Genomic DNA, 6,000 nt, shown 5'->3' with positions numbered 1-6,000 from the left:
ATGTCCTGATATAATATCATCATATCATATCACATGTCCTGATGTTGTCAACAGCTCCATCTATCCAGACATCCTATCATCTTTCTTGACTTTCTGATCATTGGAATGGACCATTCTTGAGCTTGGGGGACATGAGCATTGAAAACTCAATCAGCTATTCTAAACCTATCTTCTCTGCCAAACTGCCTGCTGTGGCATTCTTCAAAGTAGGCCTCTGAATAGGCCAAAGTCTGCTGTTCTGAATTCCAGGATTATGATCCTATTATTTGCCTGGTTCCCTCATCTCAGGATCCTGAACTTCAGCCTCTCATGGTATACTGGATCTGGCTTGGATAGCTGTTTGTCTTCAGAGCAGTCTTATTTGTTCTAAGTCCTTCCAGGACATCAGGGTGGATGAAGTCCTCTATGAGGATCAGGGCCCATGACCAAAAATCTTCTGTGCAGTTAGGTAATTCAGAATATTGACTGGAATTCATGTAACTTGTGAATATTTTTTTTTAATGAGATACCTCTTTGAAGTATATTAGTATAAAATTAGAATTATGCATGCATGTAACTCATAACTATTTGAAGTACAGTGACCAATTGCACTAGCAAGTTACAAATATAGCAAAAAATAACATATAAACAAGTTGATGTTTGCAGGAATGCTGTTATGATTGTAGACATTAGCTTTTCCTTCATGACAATGATGTTTCTCTAGGTACCCAAAAGAAGCTTTACCTCCTAAGATAAGAAAAGGACAAGACAGAAAATGCTTCTCTTATTTTCTTTCTTCTTGTTGCTTTTTAAACACGATTCCATGATTGCCTGAAATTCTATCAAAATCTTATTCAGATTGCAGGAGACATCTCTACCAAAGTTAATATTTCCCATGGAGTATAATACTGGAGAGCCTCAGGCAATGCTGTGTAACCCCCTGAAGCTTCTTGTTACCAGGATGTGTATTATGCAGACATACATTTTCATAGTTCAGTTAACAAGTCAAAGAAACATTGGAACCTTGCATCTAGTTTTGCACTCCATTAGAATAGCTTTAAGTGTTTCATTTTAGACTTTAAGCTCTTTGTATGCAATCCTATTTGCAAGTATTTGGCCCCCAGGTTTCTCCTTGAATCTGTCCTCCACTGTATCTTTCTGCTCTTGTTGCCAGTGACATTTTCTACACCATAGCTCCCAGCTATCCCTCAACCACAAAGGTAGTTGAAGCAGCTTCCAAAAATACCAGCTCCCAGGAGCAGCCCTTCTGTGCTTCGAGTATAAAACAAGTCTCCATTCTGTGTAATAAATGAATTCATGATTCTCAATTCCCAGCTGACATTAATAGCAGCAAGGAGCAAGAAGCGAGTTGATGTTAATTTCTGCAGGTAATGCGTGAAAGCAGATAGGAAAAGCTTGAAAGGTCAACATCTGCTGTCATGTAGGAAAGTTGCAATATTTGATTGGCTAGTAAATGTCAACACCATGTTCAAAAATCTACATGCTATCCTTTTCAATTTAATCTTAGCTTGCAGCCCAACTAGAAATCATGCAGCATGTTTCAAAAACCCTTGAGTTAGAAAACGGGGCTGTATGATTGCCTTCCCATGGCAATAAGGCACTTGTAAATTGCAAACTTGTCATTTAATCAGCATAGTAGGTAGTACAACGCCTGTGACTTTTTATATCAATTTTCAGGGCATGCTGAAGAATCCGTAATGATTATATACCATAAAGAACTGCAGTTCCAACTGTTGCCATGGTATTATGCACTCCTCTCTTTTAAAAGCAGTGACTAGAATGTAAAACAGATGATGAATCTAATTGATTGTCCCCTGTAAGTCACAGAGATGCTTTATTTTTGTCTCTTCTTTGTTCTGTTTTGTCTCACAATATATCAGACACAGAACTGCACTGTTTAGTACATTGATGGCATTAATTTAGAGGAAAGCAGATGTACTTTCTAAAGCAGAAATATGATGACCAGCCCTAAGCAAATGAGAATGAAAATGTTATCTTTGTCTAGATGGCAAATAGCAGTGGCTGATGGAAAACATATCCTCAGCTTATGTTTATGTAAAACCTTCTGTAAAGAATAAGGCAATATTGAACCAGAGGAAGCTAGAAATAGAGGAAAGGAGAGAGTGCATGTGTCTGCACACAGATAGCATGGGTGATTATGTACAGCTTCAGCAGTAAAATGTTGCTGCAAGCTCATGACTCTAAATGTAGCTTAAATTACTGTGCTAGGTGTCATACTGGATTAGTTGTAAAGTTACACAATAAGGACGATTTGGGGTGCAGGAAGTTTCATGTTCTCTGAAGAAATGCCATGTCTTGTTATACCTATCTTTTCTGGACTTTGCTCTACATCACCTAACCCTGACATGTTTTTACAGTTCTGTGGCTTGCTTCAAATGTACAATGACTTAACTTGCTCAATCCATTCAACACAGCGGGAAGAAGGAAAGCTAAAGACAAGCTACATTCTGTTTTTAGCAAACCAGAGACAAGTTGTGATGTGAGGCAATGGCAGAGGGAGTAGAAAAGAGAGAGGACTGGCAAATCTCATGAGTGTTTGGTGGTACCATCTCCAGTTATGCCTCCATGGGCGAAACCACACGCTTTCAAACTTCATAGCAAGTGACAATAAGCTGGGAAATGGCATGTATGGATGTAAGAGAGTTACAAACCAGCTTCCAGAAGTTTCTGAGAGCTCTCGATAATTTTGTCAACATTGCCTCAAAAGAGACTATTGAAGAACCTGATATGACATTGCAAAGCTCCTTTCACTTTATTGTATCAATTTTATGAGAGACCACCAGTAGACAGCTTTGCAAGAATCAATTCAGATAAGCCCAATACACTATTACATTTGTGTATTGACAGCATATAGTACATGCTTAAGTAAAGGAGCTATGTCTTGGATTTCTGTACACATTTACAGTGACCTATAGCCTGCGTATCTTTCAAAGCAGAGATATAACTGAGAATTAAATCATGCAGCAGTTATTATCTGTTCAAGGACCTGTATAAAAAAAAAAAGATACTCTCAGACTTGAAGATAAAAATCTCAGATGTTTAATTTTAAAGGAAACCTGCTACATATATGTATTTTTTTCTTATCAAAACCATATAAAAAACAAGAAAATCACAGAAATTCCATTTGGGCATTCCAGAAAGTGGGAATACAATTAAACTTCCACCTTTTTATTCATTTCTTCATTGCACACTGCTACTCCATGTGACATATGATGGCTTTTAAAAATATATTAAAAGTCTAACAAGTTATCAAGGCTTTTAAAATTCTAATACAGATGATTTCCAATGTTTTCCTTTTAAAAGAAATGCTTATAGAATTACAACTATTCCAATATTAATACAAGATTATCTATTGTGAGAGTAAATCATGAAGGCAAAGTGAGAATTGCATATACATTTTTGTGGTCATATTCTCGAGGAAAGCAAACAGTCTTCCACACATCCCTGACTCCTCTTTCTGAGGTCATCCTGAAGCAAAGTATTCCCCACCAGTGATAACATTTCACATATCTTTTCATCAATATGTCATTGTGCCTGAAAGAACTATTCAGGTCCCAGAAGGTGTTTCTTCACAGGAAGTGCCCACCTATGACAATGCCAGTAAAGTTCTTGAAGGGATTACAAAAGTTATGCTGCAACACATCACTGATATATTGGTTAATGTGGAAACATAATTTCCTTATGTCCTTTAGACCTATCTATTTATTTTACTTTTCCTTTATCTTAATGCCACTGCATTTCCTATGGCCTTAGTGAAAAGCAACAAAAAGAGTAGAAATGAGTCTTTGGCACAAGCTTCTCTCTTATGCTGCCACTTATTCTGCCTCACATTGATCTACTAATACTTGCCAAGCCATTCATGCATGGTTACACTAATAGCTCCTCTCATCACTTGTCTGCCTTATCTCAACCACAATCACTGAAGCAAAGAATCTTAATCTACCCTTTAAATATAATTAGAGGAGTAATTTGTATACAGATCTACTCATGAATGATTTTCTTTAAAACTCCCTCTCCCCCAAAGTTATATGTAGTAGAAATAGTACATCTGCCCACACCTACATTTAGATTGTTAACAATTCTTTTGAACATCTGTTATACTGTTACTGAACACTTGTGGTTTCTTTAAGAAGGCACAAGGGACTCAACCTGCACCACCTCAATCTTGACTATTCTGGGGGGAAAACACCTCTGGGAGCTATTTTTATATATGCTGCCATATTGACACAAACTTATGCTCATGGTTTTATCAATTCTTTCCCATTATGTTATTGATCAGTCTGTGTTTTTATTCACTACTGGAACACTGTGTTACATTTTTGTTTCATCACTTCCCAATCAGACATGCTGAATATTAAAATGCTACAATTACAAAGTCCCTTATTCAAAAAATATATGTGTCTGAACAACAACTAGGATGAGAACTGCACATCAGAAAACTAATCTGGGCTAGGAGGCACTAGAAGAAAATTTTATGATAATGCGTCAGAGAAACAAAAAATAACCAACCATATTTTTCCATGAGTAACATCATGTATTCACAAGCAACAGAGTTTGCAGAAACTCCAATAAAGCAAAAGAGTTTAAATTGAAATCAATCAGAGCAGAAGCTACTTTAATCTAAGAGACATGAGGTCTGCTACTCTGCTAGTCCCAAGTGTGATGAAGCAAAACACTGCGGAATTTATTTTCTCAGTTCTCAAATAAATTCTGTGTAATATATATCTTGAAAAATAGTTAATAGCTCAATAGATTTTGCTTGTTTTTTTGGTTTTTTTTTTTTGTTTGTTTGTTTGTTTTTTTGATTTGTAGGATAGATTTCGATAGCTAATAATTGGCTGTTAGTGGCAAATATGGAAAGAATACAGAGGGAGGACAATAACCTTTTCTGGATGTTATTCCTAGCCTAGCCACACTCTGAACTGAAGAAAACATTTAAATAAAGCCTAGCCAACTGGAAATTCATCTATCAGATACAAATGTTTAACACTCGGAAGCCTCTCTTATGTTTGGAGAGGGGAAAGAAACAGCCTTAGTAGATTTGATAAATGATGATGGGCAGACATCCATTCTTGTCTTTCACAGATTTTCTGCAACATTAACTCTCTCAACACTAAAATCACTTTTTTTTCTGCCTGACAGAAATGCCAGGAAACAAGTGAATTGCTTAGATGATTTCAGACCTTCCCAGGGGATGTACCCAAAAAGTGCCACGAAAACTCCAACTTCAGATCTTTCTCATTTGACAAAGTTCCATGGGGATCAGTTCTCTCTCTTACCTGAGGTTTCTCTAAAAGTTTTAAAAGAGGTAAAATACTGAAAGACATAAATTAAGGTAAAATGCATATAAAACACAACTCCCTTTACTTTTCATCATGCATGACTGTATGACTACTAGTATATGACTTAATGTCCAAATAAGATGAGTTATACTTTATTAAATCTTATCTTTTGAAAGACAAAACTGGTACAGGTTTAAAAGTTAGTATTGCTGAAATTTCTGCCTAATTTACTGCTAGTGGTCGTTAAAGAAGGTGTACCCCATTACAATAGAGTATTTCTTTACTCAAAATAGCTCTTTCTACTTTAGTGAAGTGTTGTAAGTTCTGGTAAATTAAAACTCAGACTGACAACATCTAATCCTTCAGGAAGAATGTACCAGTCTTCTCTATTGCAGCATCAGATGCAAGGAACATTGATATGAGACCAGACAGATTATTCTCTGGAAGGATACAATGGAGCCTTTTGATGTATCAGATTCATATTTTAGATTGCCAACTTTGAATTTCACAGATGACTTTAACACAGAGAGCAAAGGGGAAAAATTTTGATGGCTTGGGAAAAAAGCTCACATTAAGCAAATACTAAAGGGACATTTTAATTTTGTCACATTTGTGTTATTTTGTTAATTTTCTTGAGTATTCTTGAGTAAAATGTGTAGCTTTTACTCATATTTTATTCAGTTGCCAATTCTTGAAA

Source organism: Vidua macroura, chromosome 6 (genome assembly GCF_024509145.1).
Source record: "Vidua macroura isolate BioBank_ID:100142 chromosome 6, ASM2450914v1, whole genome shotgun sequence".
Classification (NCBI taxonomy): Eukaryota; Metazoa; Chordata; class Aves; order Passeriformes; family Viduidae; genus Vidua; species Vidua macroura.
Note: the sequence above shows the minus strand (reverse complement) of the source record.